We start from the raw sequence: 20,025 nt of genomic DNA, 5'->3' as shown, positions 1-20,025 counted from the left end.
CTGAGTGGCTTGATTATAGGTGATCTTTTTCTTCTATTTTTCTATTTGTTTTCAACATTTGTTTTAATAAGGTTATGCTGTTTAAACAGAGGATGTTTATATTTCATAGCATTTTTTAAGAAGACTAATTTTGTTTATACTTTTCCACCTAAACTCATCTTTTGTTTTTTCAAATGAGAGGACAAAGGCAAACCATAGCAGTGGTATAAATAAATATATATAAAATTTAAAAAGTAACTTTTTAAAACAATAACAACAGGAAGCACAGATTCGAGTTGGGGACTTGCAATGGGGTATGGAAGCTATTCTAAAGAGGTAAGAAATCAACCAGGCACAGTTGCAGGACTATTGTTAGAGTCAAAGTTACAAACCAGGATTAGTCCACCTAGAGAAGGAAGGAGGAAAAGACATCCAGATTTAAAGCCAGGAAAATGTAGAGAGGGATAGGTAGCAATACTCTGACCTATCATGCAACATCTGATGTATAAATACTGGAGTCCCATACTCTCTGTTTTTCCCGTACTCTCTGACTCGGAAGTGAACTAAACCAAGACCTACAGCCAAAGAGTAGGGTTAGCACCATATCCCACCTCAACCTCCTTGAAGACAGACATCTGCAATAGGCTACAGTTCTTTTCTAGAGAAAAACATCCTAAAACTGGTGCTCAAAATAATTTCCACAAATTATACTTCAAAAAATATGTGCTCATTATTTAAAAAATTATATAGACCCAGAAAGACTGCAAACATTAGAAGTATCAAATGTTTAGCCTGAAAAATTATGTTTAGTATGATTACAGAAATAAGAGTATTTGTCTAAATATTAAAAAGAGATGGAAGACTACGAAAGAAATGAAATAAAGTTGGGTAAGAATTAGATAGAGCTTATAGAAAAAATAAAATAAGTTTTTAACAAAGAAGTTGGAGGGACTAAACAGATTAGACACAATTGGAAAAACACATGTAAAAGTACCTTGTAGGACTAAACACAAAATACTTGATAAAGTTAGAGGTCTACAGATTATGCATATAAAGCTAGCTATCCCTGATTACTGCCAATAAAGTATTAGAGAAAGGAGAGGTGACCCTATCAATCAGGCATTCTTTCTGGGCAGCTTCCTATTCAAAGACAAGTGTGAGTGCCAAGAAAGAAGGACCCGGTATAACTTACCAGTGGATCTACAGAATTTGAAATAATTCCTGGTAAATGCTCAATACACATTTGTTAACTGACTTAAATGAATAATACTGTATCTAATAATAATTGGTAGAAATCCCGCAAAGCTATTTGGAAGTTTTAGTCTAACTCTGGGACTACATGACTGTAAAGTATCTGAAGAAATAAATACACAATCCAGTTTATTAGAAAATATTTTTGTACCCAATGCCGCATGCCCAGATGTTGCCATCTACAACAAGATCTGGGTTTCTGTATAACATTGGCTGGTTGACAATGGTTCTCACTTACCATCCTCTTATTTATATGTTGTGCTGACAAAACCCAAGCTTTTTCACAATCTCTGTTCCATTTTTCACTCTCTCCACACATTTTAGATGGTGAATTAAAAACTTTTAAATGCCAGCCAATGAGGTGCTGATGTAGTCTTCAGAATTTTGAAACTGTTTATCAATCTCCGTGGATAATCCCAAGCTTATTTTTAATGCAGCATATCAGTTGAGGAAGCGGCAGGGGAAAACATAAGTAAATAATTTTCCCTGCTAAATCTCTTTCAGCCTATGCCGTACTGCATATCACATGTGTATTCTCCCCTGCTCACGATGACTTTTTTCTGGCTCTCAGACAGATGTGATTCCATCCAATGTAAAATCAGCTGAAAAAGCAGCTGTTTCATCTACAAGGCAATCTACACATCCAGAGATATGGTGCCATCCCCATAGGATCACCTTCAAACTGGGCATTTCATCAAAGAGACCATCTACGAGTTGTGAAAGGGACAAAATGGCAGCTCCACGCACACGTCTCACTTGGATCTTGGGGCTGCTCCTTTTAAGCAGGGTCATTTCTGTTCACAGGAGTGAAATGGATTTTCTAAAATGGATAGAAGCCTAGCAAAACAGGGTAATGACTAGGAGCTGCCAGTCAGCTATAATCTTTATATCCTGAAAGCCTAATTGAACCATAAAACTCAAAGTAATAATCAGAAGTCCTATGTGAATGACAAGCTTGTAACTAAATTACTAAAAGGTTAGTATTGCTATAAGCTTTCATCTCCAGCTATAAAAACCTGTGCAAGAAACCTACACATTGTCCCATCCTTTTCTAGGCACTAGAGGCAGAAGAATGCTCTTTCCTGCATAAAATGTTTTGGGAGAAAGAACAGGTATTCTAGAATCCAAAATGATAGTTCATCAAAGACCTCCGAGGTTGAAACCAGTTCCTGCAGAATACTGACTAAATTCCAATCCCTCATTCATCTACAGCCCAGTTGTCTCACATAGTTTGCACTTTGATCACAAGTGAAGGGAAGCCGCCATATGCCTCAGAGATACTTATTTTTAATAACAATTATAATCACAAGCCCTGAACAAAAACCCTATGCCAACACGTGGCACTTTCTTCATCAATAGCTATCAAAAAAGTCTGCAGGCCTGGGGGTGAAATATCCCCTCTTGAAAATAATAGATAAGGACAGCGCAGCAATCTCTCCACCAGCTTCCCAGTGTTAGATTCAGTTCAGTTCAGTTCAGTTCAGTTGCTCAGTTGTGTCCAACTCTTTGCGACCCCATGGACTGCAGCACGCCAGGCTTCCCCATCCATCACCAACTCCCGGAGCTTGCTCAAACTCATGTCCATAGAGTCAGTGATGCCATTAACCATCTCATCCTCTGCAGTCCCCTTCTCCTCCTGCCCTCAATCTTTCCCAGCATCAGGGTCTTTTCCAATGAGTCAGTTCTTCGCATCAGGTGGCCAAAGTCTGGGGTTTCAGCTTCATCATCAGTCTTTCCAATGAATATTCAGGACTGATTTCTTTTAGGATGAACTGGTTGAATATCCTTGAAGTCCAAGGGACTCAAGAATCTTCTCCAACACCACAGTTCAAAAGCATCAATTCTTTGGTGCTCAGTTTTCTTTATAGTCCAACTCTTACATCCATACATGACTACTGGAAAAACCATAGTTTGCCTAGACAGACCTTTGTTGGCAAAGCAATGTCTCTGCTTTTTAATATCGTGTCTAGGTTGATCATGGAAAAGGCAATGGCACCCCACTCCAGTACTCTTGCCTGGAAAATCCCATGGATGGAGGAGCCTGGGGGGCTGCAGTCCATGGGGTCGCTAACAGTCGGACCCAATTGAGCAACTTCACTTTCAGTTTTCACTTTCATGCATTGGAGAAGGAAATGGCAACACATTCCAGTATTCTTGCCTGGAGAATCCCAGGGATGGGGGAGCCTGGTGGGCTGCCATCTATGGGGTCGCACAGAGTTGGACATGACTGAAGCGACGTAGCAGCAGCAGCAGCTAGGTTGATCATAGCTTTTCTTCCAAGAAGCAAGCGTCCTTTAATTTCATGGCTGCAGTCATCATCTGCAGTGATTTTGGAGCCCCCAAAATAAAAGTCTCTCACTGTTTCCATTGTTTCCCACCTATTTGCCACGAAGCGATGGGACCAGATGCCATGATCATAGTTTTTTGAACTTTGAGTTTTAAGCCAATTTTTTCACTCTCCTCTTTCACTTAAGTGTTAGATTATAAAGCAAATAAAGACCTAGTTTGCAAGCATGTTTCCAAGCATCTCTCATAACTATTCAACATAAAGTTCTATTATGTCTTATAACAATGTGCCATTTGGGATATCAATGACTGCACAGGTGCATGCAAAGGGACGCATACACGTTGGAGGTACACTGACCAGAAAAACAGATGCTTGCCTCATTTCTGACGGCACTGGTGCTTGTGTTGCAGCAAGTTCTTGAGGCATATCACTTGAAAGACTTGAAAACTGCATTGATGCAATAGATACAGGTCTAATAACAGAGGAAACGGCTATTACTAAACTCTACTGAGCCTAAAACTATGCTGGGAAGAGATACAAACATGTATGAGACGCATAAAGCTGCATTAAGAGAACCTTTTTGTGTGACGCTGAATACCAAGCGTGACAAATGTTGAGTCCCAAATCTGCCAGAAAATTAATTATTGTAGACAGAAGAGAATATACTATTAGGTTGTACAACATGGCAGACATGCAAAATTTTTTTTTACAAATACCTTTAATCATGAAGGATTATTTCCATGCCTGACACCTCCTCAACCAGAGTAGTATGTTCTACTGGAATTGATGGAGTGTTCTAAAATTCCTTAAACCTACATCAGGCCCCTGAAGGGTGGCATGGGTAAGATCCATTTTCTTAACATGTATAGAGTACTTGGGGAAGGTGGAAAGGGGGTGTGGCTTGGGATTTGGCAGCTTGATATGAAAGTAATGGAAAAGGAGGAGGGAATTCTGTCCAGGTTCGGTGTATTTGATATATTCTAGAAACCCCAGACCTCACTTTTTCTTCATTTTGAAGGCAAAAAGATCCAGTCTCTTCTTCTGAATTTGTTATTTTGGAGAGGCTAAATTAAAGTCTGGAATTACATTTCAAAAATCATAGACAAAGAATTTGCAACTACTTTTCTCGACATTAAAAATCATGGCTAGGTTCTAAACTCATAGAAGTGAGTGACTTCACTCTTAGTATATTCTTTACCTCTAAGACAAAAAAAGTGACTATTTTAGCAGCATCTATAGTTTCATGCTTGAAACAGCACCTAAGGTATATTCACGAACCAGAAAAGGCCTTATTACTGTTATACAATTCCATTTTGACATCTACTCAGCCATGAAAGCAGTTTCATTTTCATGAGGAATCTGCCAGATGGCATATGCACTGCATGGTTAAAACAAACACACAGAACTCCCTTCTGTGAAAGGCACTTTACTGGAGCGAACATTTGGTCACGTGTTTATATTATCAGCACGAGTGCTTTAAAAGTAATCAAAGTCCTAAGTTGGGCTTCCCAGGCAGCACTAGTGGTAAAGAACTCACCTGCCAATGCAGGAGACATAAGACAAGTGGGTTCAATCCCTGGGTCAGGATGATCCCCTGGAGGAGGAAATGGCAACCCACTTCAGTATTCTTGCCTGGAGAATCCCATGGACAGAGGAGCCTGGAGGGCTACAGTCCATGGGGTCACACAGAGTCAGACACGACTGATAGACTTAGCATGCGCACCAAGTCCTACATTGGAGATGACTTCCTTAGTGTTTTTTGTTTTTTGTTTTTCATTTGTTTTGGCAAGGGAGGGGTGCAGATCGGATAGTTATTAAGAATCAGAGCTGGTAACTGAAACTGTCAATTTGTGGTAATGTCTGAAGTCTGGCCTAAGTAAAGCTTTTAAAGAACTCAGATTGCTATTTTAAAAAAAAAATCCTATCGGCTAATGCAGATAGAATGAGCCAGAAAAGACACATTGGATTGTCTCGGGATGAAGAATGAAGTCTCTTGATTATTCGGTTTAATCACATAGGATTAAGTGCTGGGAGAGTTCTTTTAATACAGTTATTGAAGCAAAAGGAGAGGGACATTCAAGTATAACTTCCTTAAAAGAAAAATTAATGTTAAAATAATGACACTGTAATATTTACAAGCAGTACCAACATTAATAGTATATGACATTAGGGTCATATATGCATGTGAGAGAACTAGACCCTGCCTGTTATAGAATTCAATTAAAGTGAGCAAATATTGACCACCTGCTACCTTCCTAACATTATGCCAGGTGAAATGGGACATGCATGACTTTGAGTATAATCTTAGTTGGAGGAATCAAAAAAAAAATTTTTTTAATGAATAAAACAGAGCTAAAATTGAACACTGTATTGCCAAAATATGAAATAATTGGGGGTAATCTTAGCAGCTCTATCCAAATAAGTTGCTATAAGTCCTTATGGAGATTTGAGGTGAGCCTTGTCTCTCTCAGTGGTAAAGAATCTGCCCACCAATGTAGGAGACTCCCAAGATCTAAGTTGATCCCTGGGTCAGGAAGATCCCCTGGAGGAGGAAATGGCAACTCACTACAGTATTCTTGCCTGCAGAATCCCATGGACAGAGGAGCCTGGCAGGCTACAGTCCATAGAGTCACAAAGAGTTGGGCTGATCATGCACACACTGCCTCTCTCACTATCAGCTCCCCTTTGCCAAACCCTGGAATACTGTCATAGAGGATCTGGTCTTTGTCCTTAGATTAAAGGTTAGCACTTTTAGGGCTGAACCTTGAACTTACCTTTCCTGGCTCACCTGTCTTAAACTCACATCCAGTTTGTCCACCTCTGAGTACATGCAGCCCACTTCTCTGCCTACTTATTAAGAACTAAGGTCTTACTCATGCCTTTCCAGTTGCACATCCCCTGTAGAAGAACTCTATTTCAAATTGTCACTAGTCATTCCCACGCTGTGAAGACAGGACTCAGGTCTTTGAGTAAGGCAATGAGAGAGCCCAAGAGGGCACTAGGAACTCAAAAGAGCTGGAAAGATGAAGCATCAAGAAGAAAAAGGAGGACACAATAAAGATGGTAGGGCAGCTGAAAACAAGTGTCACCCAGATCCTCATGGCCCAGGGCAGTCTCTGGGCCTGGGCCTTCTCTCTGCCAACAACTAATCAAGAACCTACTGTGGAATCACCAATGAGTAAGTATTTTAGACCCAGAACTACCTAGCTGGAAAGAACATTAGATATCATCTGGCTATTTTGATTTTTGATATTCAAGAGTAACTCAAAGACATGAGCTTGAGTCCCAGGTGCTCTTCCAAATGCCGCGTGATGCTTCCTGGGACAGATGGGTGCTGAAAGCTGTGGGGGATGCCTTTCCTGATGGAGGAAAGAAGAAGGTAAACTTGGCAGATCTGCTAATGAATCAATTCTCCTTTTTTTCTGACTTTTATTAATCCCACAGTTGGTACAAATATACTGCTGGCTAGGTTTCTAATTTGATACATGTGAATATCTGCTAAACTAGCCTCTAGCCTTTCATCAGGGCCAGGATGAGGTGAGGTAAGAGAGAAGCTTGGTCCAATCTCGAGAGTGAGTGTCTCCTTCATTTTGCACCATCACTGCCTCATTCGTTTCACTTTAGACCCAGCCCCAAGTCTCAACAACTCCAACAATGTTGACTGTGTTGCCTGATTTACTTATAACACAAGTTGAGATAGAGAATCAGGGAGCCTGTTATTCAGACAATCAGCCCCCAAAAAAGCCACGTAAAAGAAATGGCTATCTGAATTCATGATTCTTTCCTGCATAATGGTTACATGAACAAGACAGAGTATATATAGTTAATGTTAGTGTGTTAAAGGATCCCAAACCCCAAATAATCATAATATCTCCAGCAGACTGAATTGAGATGTGTCCCGACATCAATATCTTTCCTATGGGTTTATAACTTAATTGGAAATACAACTTGCTCTCTAAGTTATGAAAGTTGTTAACCGTCTTTAAAAAAGCTCACAGTGATATTCTCACATGACAAATGGAGGAGGAAAATAAGTGGGAGAACTGGCATAAATGAGTGGGACACGTGTCACATATGATCAGTTGCTAGAACATGAAGTTTTTCAGCTTTTGAAAGACTAGATTAGAATGTGGCTTCTCTTTTGGATAAATAATGGTGTTTGAATTAGGGCACTTGACTCTGCCAGCACCAAGGGCTGATCAATGGTACACATCTTTATGTTGCAATTAAGTGATGCTCAGGCTGAGACTGTTGCATCTAATGCTTGGCACAATAAGTACAGCCAATCTGATGGATGATTCTGAGTCTCAGGCTTTCCTGCGGCTTAGCTGGTAAAGAATCTGCCTGCAATGCGGGAGACTTAGGTTCTATCCCTGGGTTGGTAAGAGCCCCTGGAGAAGGGAAAGGCTGCCCACTCTAGTATTCTGGGCTGGAGAATTTCAAGAGCTTGAATGACAATGAGAAGTCAGAGAGGATGGTAACAGTGAGAAGTCGAAACTTATTTTGTTACACTACTGGAAACCCAAGGCAAACCCAAACCATCTTAAACATCAAAGACAAATTGGTTGGCTCAAGAAATTCAAGTTATAGTTGAATTATCAAAACAAAACAAAACAAAACACAGAAGGATGTAAATGAGCCTCAGGAAGAAATAAGACTAGGACCCATGTGATGAATATCTCCCTCATTCTTTCTCTCTCTCTCTCTCTCTCTCCCCCTTTCTCTTTCTCCCTTTTCTTTGTACTCGTCTCATACTGGATTCCTTCTCTCCCACCACAGACCACCTTTCTCCAAACATTAAGAAATCTAGCTAGGAGAACAGGGTCGTGTGAGAAAACGACCACCCCTGAAATAGCCATATGGAATCTTATGGAGAAGAGAACAGAAAAGAGAGGCTGCTGCTGAAGAGACAATTCCATAGATGCCCTTTCCACACTCACTCTCAATGTCACCTTGTACCAAAGACTATTTTACCCCTTAAAGAAGAAGACAAAAACAACAGATGTAGGTTAAAGACAGAGCATTTCTTTATTTTATGCAATTTAAGAGGAAAAAGAATGAGGACATTTGAACTACTTTTAGAGATAACACGCCTATGTTCATATGACCTTTCCTGACATGGTGGGCCTAACTTGATCTTGTCATGAGGGTAAAGCAGGAACAGGGACAGGTTGTGTCACTGATATCTGTTTCATCACAATTCTAGGAAGATAGACTATGAAAGAGAGTATGGAGCTCTTGGTCACGCCATCCAGAGGAGCATCATTCATGCTTCAACAATCAGTATAGGAATCAGCATTTGAGACAGTCTCGTGCCATTGTTGTTGTTTGTGTTGCTTTGTTTTGAGAAGTGAAGGAACAGAAGAGGCCTCTTGTGTGGATCTCAACACAACGGCATTTCCCAGAACAGTGCTCAGCAGATACTTGCCCTCATCTCAAGAATTTTCCTGACTATCAATCAGCAATTCTCTGAAAAGGTGGAAAAGTTGACTCAGGTTTCCTGATTGTAATAATAATAGCAATCAAGATGAAACAGGCGTAGCAACAGCAAAACAAGTATTATTCCTTCCGTACTAATATAAAAGCAGCTTAACATTTGTTAAGAGTTTGCAATACACAGGTATAGCTCTAGAATTGTTATGTACATATGGTCACTCTACTTCCATTATCAAATAATGATGAGAATCCAATTTCCAAATGAGGTATATATCCTTAAGACCCTTAAAGTCCAACAAGGCTCATTTACTAAAATTCCGCACGCCAATTAACCCAATACTTGGACAGGTAACAGATGTTTAAAATCTGGTATTTAAACTAATGAGACTCCCTATGCTGCTGCTGCTGCTGCAGCTAAGTCGCTTCAGTCGTGTCCGACTCTGTGCGACCCCATAGATGGCAGCCCACCAGGCTCCCCCGTCCCTGGGATTCTCCAGGCAAGAACACTGGAGTGGGTTGCCATTTCCTTCTCCAATGCATGAAAGTGAAAAGTGAAAGTGATGTCACTCAGTCGTGTCCGACTTCGCGACCCCATGGACTGCAGCCCACCAGGCTCCTCCATCCATGGGATTCTCCAGGCAAGAGACTCCCTATACCAGATCACAACTCATAGAAACTGTTACCAAATGCTGTCAGTGCAGAGAAGAAAAGCATTTTTTGCTCTCTCAAAAGCTTTAGGGCTCTCTAGAACGGTACTGATACCTGAGTGGTAGCAATTTGTCTGAATAAATTCATCAGTTTTGTCATGAATTATTCTTGACAAGAGGAGAGTGAAAAAGTTAGCTTAAAGCTCAACATTCAGAAAACGAAGATCATGGCATCTGGTCCCATCACTTCATGGCAAATAGATGGGGAAACAGTAGAAAGTGTCAGACTTTATTTTTGGGGGCTCCAAAATCACTGCAGATGGTGATTGCAGCCATGAAATTAAAGACACTTACTCCTTGGGAGGAAAGTTATGATCAACCTAGATAGCATACTAAAAAGCAGAGATATTACTTTGCCAACAAAGGTCCGTCTAGTCAAGGCTATGGTTTTTCCAGTGGTCATGTGTGGATATGAGAGTTGGACTGTGAAGAAAGCTGAGCGTCAAAGAATTGATGCTTTTGAACTGTGGTGTTGGAGAAGCCTCTTGAGAGTTCCTTGGACTGCAAGGAGATCCAACCAGTCCATCCTTAAGGAGACCAGTCCTGAGTGTTCACTGGAAGGACTGATGCTGAGGCTGAAACTCCAATACTTTGGCCACCTCTTGTAAAGAGTTGACTCATTGGAAAAGACCCTGATGCTGAGAGGGATTGGGGGCAGGAGGAGAATGGTATGACAGAGGATGAGATGGCTGGATGGCATCACTGACTCGATGCACGTGAGTTTGGGTGAACTCCGGGAGTTGGTGATGGACAGGGAGGCCTGGTGTGCTGTGATTCATGGGGTCGCAAAGAGTCGGACATGACTGAGTGACTGAACTGAACTGAACTGATTCTTGACAAAGGCATAAAATAGCATATAAAAAGTTCTAAGTGTTAATCATATCCCCATAGAATCAATCTCTCTCTCTCTCTCTCTCTCTCTCTCTCTCTCTCTTCTGGTAAAGAGAGTAAGTTCTCTTTGCATTTCTTTCTAATTTGGAAAATAGGTCTTACCTTTTTTGGGTCCTTTATGGATTTAAAAACTTAATTCAATAATATTTATTTTGCACCCATAAGGATATATCCCCTTAATGACTTGACCAAATAAACACTTCAGTTAAATTTGACTATGTTTTTCCTGTAGCTCTTAAGATTTTTTTCCCCTTGAATTAATAAAACATACGAAATGCAGATGGTAGCATATGGCACCTTCCCTGGGAACATTTCATTTAAATTATTGAGAATTCTGCAATCTGATTCCACTTTAATAAACACATGAAAAGTACCTCTTACATTATAAATGTGTAACTAGCCAGATTAAGTATTTTCATATGTTTTACTGATTTTTCCAATACCTTCAGGAGTTATAATAAATATTTTATGTTTAATCAAAGGATATGATATATGCTATTTATCATCTATTAAGCACCTGCTTAAGTGTTTCTAAGCTATCAATGAGAGTGACAGTCTACATCCAGCAACTGCAAACAGCTCAGCCTGACGTTTATTTCAGTGCTATTGCACATTCACAGAACTTGTTAATCAAACAACCCATTAAGACATCATCCTTTAAATTTCAAGATTGACCTGTACATAGGAAAGAGGGGAATGCAAATTGCAAAAATCTCCTGGGGAACAATCTGGAAATATTCATTAACATACTTAAAATTGTTTACAACTTTTTGACCTATAAATTCTACTTTTGGGAATTCATCTTAAAGAAGCAAATAAATATGTGAAAGAATTTATGTTTATTACAGTGTGATTTCTATCAGTGTAGTTAGTATGCCCCAGCTTGTGATTATATAATAAGGTAAAATTTTCACAAAATACTCAATGGCAATCATATGGCATTTTGCCCTAAGTTGCCTAGGCCAGAAGTAAACTGACTTCAGATTTCCATTCCGTTATTTCTGAGAGGAAAAAAAAAAAATGTTTTACCTGGAAAAATATCCTCGTACATTTTAAAGAAGAGGGCAGGTTTTAAAGTCCTGCATATGTACAGGATTATGCCACTCAATGCATGGAGGGGGAAAAAAATCTGCCTACATATACATCAAAATATTCATAGTAGCTACCACAGGAGGGTTACATTGCAAATGATTTTTATTTTCTTTAAACACTTATTCTATAATTTCCAAACTTTCAACACAAGTGATTATTTCTATTTTTTAACCAGTTAACACAGTATATATTATAAAAGCTGTCAAGGTCCTGAGCACAGTGTTGCTCAGCCTCCCACCCCTGGTGATCTCCTCCTTCTTCAGAATATTCTCGCTTCAAAAGGCTTGTTTATCTGCTTGCCTGTGAAAGCTCCCAGAAAGCCTCTGACACCAGCTTCTCGTGTTGTGCAAAGCCCCTCAGGTATAGTATTGTGACCTGCTCACATAATCCACTCACGTCTCTCCTGCTTTATGAATGAAAACACAGACGAGATTGAGGGTGAAGGTCACAGGGGCACATCATCTCAGCTGGAATTTGAAAGTTTATCACTTAGTAACCAACCTTGTTCATTCACGAGTCTAACTTTCCAGATTTCATGTCTCTCCATAGTGGAAAATCCCCAAAATTCAAAAATGGCAACTTTGAAATTTTTCAGTTTAACCTGGAAAGAACTGGGATCAGGACAAACCCGTATATCTGATATCCCACCCAGAACCTCACCCTGTATGTACAAGTAGCTCAAACTAAATCTGTAGAACCTCTTCCAGAAGCACCCTATTGCCTACTGAGTCATGTTCAGACCCGTTACTCTGGCACTTCAGATCCTCCATGCTCTGTCCTCAAAATCATTTTGGCCCATATTGCTTTCTATTTCCAGACATATAATTTCCTTTTTATCCAAACATTTTTATTCACCATAGTTTAAACATATAATGTGTTTTTCAATTTTTATGCCTTTGCTTGTGCTATTCCCTGTTCCCTTTTTACTTAAAATTCCCTGCTCCATATGGATTATGCCTACCCATCAAATACTGCATCTTAATTTTCTCTGCATCTATATCAGACCCACTAGCTTTAATCTAATTTCTGGTTCTGCCCTCACCCAGATCAGGGGAAACAACACACTGCCTAAATTCTTTTTAAACTTTTCAAGTTTTAAAATATCTTTCCTCATTTGCTAGAAGAGCAATGTCTGCATATTAATGTTGACATTATACTAACAAAAACAAACATTTGCATGTAAACTATGCTATAACATCAATAGATTCCAAATCAGAAAAGATAGTATTTGAGAAGGGAGAATGGGCAAGTAAATTCTGCTATCTACTTCATTATGGAACACTCATGTAAAATTTCCTTTGGCTGCCGCCATGATTTTCCCACCACTTTAACAGGACAATTTCTTCAACTTGGCAAAGCAAAAAGGAAAATAAAATGTCATTAATCCCTTTGATTGATTCCTTTTTTCCCTTTTTAGTTTGTTAGATTGTATGTATTTCTAAGAGCTACCAAAAGGTAATGGTATAAAAAATACAAATAAACCAATCAGAGAAAGGCAGGTTACAGTCAGATGGTGACAGTCATGCTATGAAAATCACAATATATCCTACAGGTGAAGGGGATACTCATGAGTATTTCAGGCAAGGTAACTAATGTGATCATGTTTGCTTCTTAGAAAGTTACCTTCAATAAGGGAAAATGGATTAGTATTGAAAGAGGTGTGAGGTGTAAGGAGCTATGGCAATGATCCAGCAAATAACTGAATCAAGATATTGGGGTGTTGAGAAAGAAGGAGTAAAGATGGAGAATAGAGGTCAGATGGGTAAGTGTTTTTGAAAGGCAGCATGTTGATTGCTTGAATTTAGGGAATGATCCCCTGTGTATATTGTAAAAAAAACTAGCTTTCAGGAAATCTTTTTGAAAACAAAAATTTATTAGACTTTTTCATGGTGTGTGTCTATTACCACCTATGGAAAAACAGTAGATAAAAACCACAGCTAGATCATACCTAATACCAGGAGAGAAAGTGAGTCCTGCAAATTGTTCCCTTGACTCTGAATCTGCCCATCTGTGAGTCCGAAATAATGCAGAAGCAAAAAAAAACAGTCTTCTCCAGAGAGAAAAATCTGATAGAAATGCTTTCCTAATAGAAACAGTATCAATACACAAAAAGAGGAAGATTTAGAGCAGAGGGTTAAGGATGCAGTTAAGTCCAAATGCAAAATGCTGAGTTGCTAAAATAGAGGAGAGTCACTGGAATTTATCCTGAAAAGAAGCTCTCAGAGTGTGTGTCAATTCCTCCAGCAGCAGTATATCACAGCATAAGCTGACAGACCACACCATATTTTTAATATTAACTCGTCTACAGCTCCAGAATCAGGTGCTGCAAAGAGTCCAGATTCCATAGATGTGGCAAACAGGTTTAGCTGTCCAGGTTTTCTTACCCTTACAGATTAGCTCCCAGGCCTTGGATTCATTCTCAGGACATGCAGAGGAAAGGAAAAGGAATGACCAGTGCTGGTTACTTGGTAAGTCCCTTTCTTACACAAGTAAGATTATAACTGTCAAGAAACTGAAGGCTGGGCACCTTAATTTTCTGCCATCTATAATCATATGCAAGTTGTGACAAAGCCAAAAATGAAATCAAGGTACTGAGGCATCTAATATGTCATTTCTTGTGTCTTTTTTTTGTGGCAGAGAGGGACTATGAATCTGGAGGAAAATACACTGTTTGCAACAGGGTAATGCAGTTCTATGATGCATTCATGCAAAATCCCATTTTAAGTGACAGGGCATCATTATGAAGTAAACACATGATATAGACAGGGGCTGGTACAGATTCTAAAGAACAGCCACACTGCTTTATTTGAGGTGTTACATCATGAATCAGAATGGACTAAAATGAAGATGACCCCTCTTTAAGAGTAGAAACTCCATGCTGACATGAGAGCAGAAGGCTGCTTAGGCAAGCTGACAATTTCTGCAGGACATGATGGAGCCATCAAGTTTCCACTAGGTGGGAATTTCCAGTGAAACAAAATATCTAGAACAATAGCACAACAAATAACCACTTTCAATAATGCCTTTAAAACATATGAAAGTTCTATAGTAGAATAATCATCTAGAGATATAGGGAAAAAAAGTTCAAGTTTATTTGGGTTAGCAAAATTAGGCAAGATATACTGCAGTTTAAACGTTTATCTAATAATGAGTAAGCTTGGTACACTGGGTCACACACATACATAAAAAGGATAGGGAGAACTACTCTAGGCTCAAATTGGAGCTAGAAAATTACCTGTCTTGATGTTATTAATAGCTCCAATTATTTAAGGAAGAAATTCTAAGCACACAGTTTCTCAGGGAAGCAGCAAGCAGTGGAATAAGCACACACTTAAGAGAGGCAAGTTCAAATCCTGCCTCTACCACTTAGCAACAATGTGACTTCACTGACTACAAATTTTGGGTGATACTATTGGCTTCATTGACTGGAGTAAAGGTAACAGGTGGAAAACACCTGATGTAATTTACGCTAATTTATGTCTCCCTTCCTTCTCCCTCTCTCTCTGAAGTCAAGCTCTTCAAAGGCCTCCAAAGGAATCAATTATGGCACCGGTTAGTCCTGAGCTGGACTCTATTATGAGGCATCCCGCATCGCTCCTTGTTCATTTCATGCAAGCCACCATCATTGCAGCTTCCTTCCATTTTCTGACTCTTTAGAGATGAATTTATGTGTCTTCCTGAAATACAAATTGCTTGAGTCATGCTTATGTCCTGTCCTGACAGCCAGGATGAAAGTTTCGTGGAGAAGTGGGAGGTTCTCAAGCAACAGTACAGAAGATACAACTTCTTAGATAGGCTTAATTTTACCGTTATCCAAAATTGTTGAAAATATTTCCTCCTCTGTTTCATTTTTCAAAACCTTGGTAAACAAAGACCTCTTGTTAGTCTCATAACTTGTGCTTGCACAGAAGAAATCTAAATAAATTTCTTTAGGATACACTTTGATGGTCGAGCTCTACACTGATTTCATAAAAATATTAGGCATGAAAGAATTATCAAGGATGGACTGTCTCAGAGAGAATCAACGTTCTGCTCACTTCTGCAATTTGCACTTCAATATGAGTCTCAGGTTATGCCTGATTTGGGAAGAATCAAAGCAACCACACTCAGACACATGGGACAAAGGAAGGGCATTTCCCTGCTCAGTTTCTCCTCCCACAAATTCTCGACATCTGGGGATGCCCGCGAGATGGCAGACAGGCAATCAGGGAGCTCTTTGCTCAAGTGCTCATTGAGGCCACTTCATCTTGCAACTGCTTGGACCTCCTCTTTTCCTGGCACATGGAGCGTTCATCTCAGCTTCAGCAAAGTAAAAGGAGCTTCATTTTATCTAATTAACGCCTCTGGTCCTCTGTTTCTGCAGGAAGAAAGCCAAAGGAAAAACTTCTCCCTTTCCTAGCCACAAGATATTAACAATAAAATAAGCAATAAAGTAGTGACACTGTCAGATATGAAGCCTGGAATTAGATGTGTACATAGCAAGCATATTTGTTCTTTGCTGCAAGATGGCTTCTTGCTCCTATATTTTAAATACTGAAACAGAATAATAGAGTACACTCATGACTTGTGTTCATGGCTCTGATGAGGATATGATATATCACAAAAGGAGGAAAATTTACTTCCACAGTTAAAAGTATAAGACAAAAGTGTCTGGGACTTCCCTGCTGATCCAGTGGTTAAGAATCCACCAGCCAATGCAGGGGACATGGGTTCAGTCCCTATTCTGGGAAGATTCGACATGCTGTGGGGCAGCTAAGCCCATGTGTCACAACTACTGAGCCTCTAGAGTCCAGGAGTCACAACCGTCAAAGCCTGAACACCTAGCGTCGTGTTGCACAACAAGAGAAGCCACCACCACAGTGAGAAGCCTGAGCACAGCAACTTGAAGCCCCCACTGGTCCCAGCTAGAGAAAACCTCAGTGCAGCAACAAAGGCCCAGTGCAGCCAAAAATAAATCAACTTTTTTTTAAAAAATGAATTTCCTCGTTTAAAAAAAAAAAGACCTACTTGTCTGTATGGGAAGAGAAGCACTCGTGGAAGGAGAGGAAGAAAAGAAGCTGTAGCATTCGATACACTGCAAATGCTCAACACAATTAACTGATTTTGTCGTCATTGTTTTGGTTGTTGTCGGACTGTCATTGTTTCCAAGGGCAAATATTGAATAAATTGGACGGGTGGAGGTCAAAACAAAATGAATAGAGAAGACTATTAAACAAATCTAAGGAGCACTTTCAGAAAATTAGAAAAGGAAGAGAAGGAATAAACAAATAATGGACCATAAAGAAATAGAAATTAGGAATACTTTTGAAATTTGTTAGATAGGTATATATAGATCACTATCAGCCACAAAGCCTAAAGTGCTTTAGAAGAACAGGTGCTGCATAAATAAGAGGGGTTTTTGGTTTTGTTTTGTTTTTTTTTTTAAGGACCAACAACACACAGAAAATTCACAGGGTGTGTGAAATTTCAGCCTATCATTCTAAATGGACCTCTCCCAGGACCACTTTCTTATTTTGTTCTGAGTCATACAAAACACATTTAAGGACAAGAGTTCAAGTATGTTGACTTTTAAAGAAGACCTTTACTTTGGGTGCTCTTCAGGGACAGGAAACAGACCCTGGGTGCTTTCCATCTTCTTCTGAATACTTCTTTCCCGGTCATGAACACACGGGGCCCAGTTTTCAGAGGCTACAGCCTTGCAGCTGACATCTAGAAGAGAATCAAATATGTTGAGCCTTTTCTGAGGCTTCAGTTGACATTCTAAGCATGACGCTTTCCAACAACACATTAGGCTTTTCAAAACTTATTCATAATTTCCTATGCCTAATATTTTAAATTATAATTCTATTATAACAAAGTGTCAACAAACATATGAAACTGAGCCTTTGGTTTCTTTATCTAGCTAATTGTCACATCAGCCCTCCTTTATCTCTCACCAAATGCTTCAGTCCTAGCATCATGTTAATACCAGGCCTTGAGTTTGCAGGGACTATGTCAACACATATTTGAAATTCATCCAATTATGGAATGCCAAGAGTGTTTTACTGTCCAAACTTACCCACTTATTTCACTGAACAATTTTCGAACAATTTCAAGGTTATTGTCAACTAGCGTGCTTCTTACAGTTCAGTAATTTAGTTCTTTATTATAAATGAATCAGTTCAACTCTAAACAGACAGGAAGGTCCATACTTGTTCATCTGTTGGCTTCTAGTGGGAAAGCGTACACACATCAGGTCCAGGTCATTCATGTGGATAAAACCTCACTATACACTAAAGAAGAATCATCTGTTTGGAGAATGAAACCCACTAACTCACTAAAGATTCACTAGTAATGTACTGACAATGTTCCAGACTCTGTGGTGTGTATTTTGTTCTCACAAACAACATAGGAAGCAGGTACTATCTCTTGGCACAATTTTCAGATGAGGAAACTGTCCCTAAGACAATGAAGGCACTTTTAAGGCCACACACTAGTTGATGGCAGGCACATTGCAGCCAGGTGTTTCAGTCTCCAAAAGCAGGCTCAGAAATACTCTCCACTGCCTTAGTGCATATAATCGTCACCTGGGGGGTTTGTTGAAGCCACAGAATCCCCTCTCACAGAGATTCTGATTCTGATCTGGAAAGTCTGGAATGAGGCTCAGATCGCTACATATTAAATCACCGCCCCTCCAGGCGATTCTGGCACAGATGGTCTGTGGCTCACACTTTAAGAGCAGCACTGGATCCTTACAGCGTCTCCTTGGCTCTGCTCTGTGGCCTACTGCATATTTTAAAGATGACAGCAGCAGTATCACCCATGTACACTCCTCTCTCGTCACATTCCCACAAGGCGGTGGAAATTTATTTCTCAGTTGTCTTACATCCACTAGGCCTTGTATCTGCCTCAACCAATAGAACACAGATGTGATGCAGTGCCAGGCATGGGTGTCACCCTTAAGTAGGAATTATTTGTTTCCTGCTTCTTTAAACCAAGAGACTAAAGTGACATCACCATGCTGTGAGAAGTCCAAGTCACATGGAAAGGCTCTGAAGCCTGTAATTTCACAATGTAATGAAAGAGAGAGAAAGAAGCTGAGAATGAGAGAGGAGAGCTAAGGAGCACCAGACATGAGACGATGCCACCTTGGAAGTGAATACTCTAGCCCTCAACCACCCTGCCAGACAACACACGCAGCAGAGATGAACCACCAAGCAGAGTCCTTCCTGACCCACAGAGTCATGAGCGAAAAAACAAATATGTCAAGACCTAACTTATGGAGTCATTTGTTACAGAGTAATAGAAAACTGAAATACGCTACCACACATATCATTAGAACTATATACCTGGGCTTCCCAGATGGTGCTAGTGGCAAAGAATCTTCCTGTCAATGTAGGAGACATAAGACATGCAGGTTCAATCCCTGGGGTCAGGAAGCTCCCCTGGAGGAGTGTGGGGCCCTAAATGAGAAGCCTTAAAAAAGATGGGTTAGCTTGGCGGTGGGAAACTAAGATGGCGCCTGGCGGAAGAGATAAGGGCGTGGTCTATGTTACAGTTTTTGATTGGCTCTCTTGATTTCCGTGCAGTGGACAGGGCGTGATCACCATAGACTCCTGTTATAATGAAGGCACATGACGATTTGACCTTTAACGTGATTGGTTCAACTATGGAAAGTCCCTTGCAAAACCCCCCTGCTTGCCTATATAAACCAAGAGTTTGTGGCAATAAAGCAGAACTGCTTAGACGGAACCCCTGTCGTGTCTGATTGTCTCTTGCTTGCTGAGGGGCTGGGTTGGCGGACAGCAAGCTCACCTCTCCTCAGGACCCCTCGGCTTTGCTGAGGGAAGTTCCACTGCCTCTCTCTTTCTGCGGAGCACCCCCCGCAGAGGAGGGCATAGTGGTCCCCTCCAGTATTATTGCTGGAGAATTCCATGGACAGAGGAGCCTGGCAGGCTACAGTCCATAGGGTCACAAAAAGTTGGACACAACTGAAGCAACTCAGCATGCATGTATACAGTTATATATATTATATATATACATATGCATATATGGTAGTATACTATACTGAAAGCAAAATAAAGCATTGAAAAACTTTGTATAAAGGAATTTTAACCAAAAATCACTGTAATTGAGTAAAATTCCTTTTCCTGTAATTATCTGCGAATTTTCTTGAATTCTCATTTTTACTGTAATGTGTAAACATGGCTGTAGCATTCTCTGTGCGAAAATTTTTATTATTGAAGAGATGGAAAGAATACACAGAAGAACTGTACAAAAAGAATCTTCACGACCCGGATAATCACAATGGTGTGATCACTCATCTAGAGCCAGACATCCTGGAATGTGAAGTAAAGTGGGCCTTAGAAAGCATCACTATGAACAAAGCTAGTGGAGTTGATG

The sequence above is a fragment of the Ovis aries genome, chromosome 3, assembly GCF_016772045.2.
Source record: "Ovis aries strain OAR_USU_Benz2616 breed Rambouillet chromosome 3, ARS-UI_Ramb_v3.0, whole genome shotgun sequence".
In the NCBI taxonomy this organism is placed as follows: domain Eukaryota; kingdom Metazoa; phylum Chordata; class Mammalia; order Artiodactyla; family Bovidae; genus Ovis; species Ovis aries.
Note: the sequence above shows the minus strand (reverse complement) of the source record.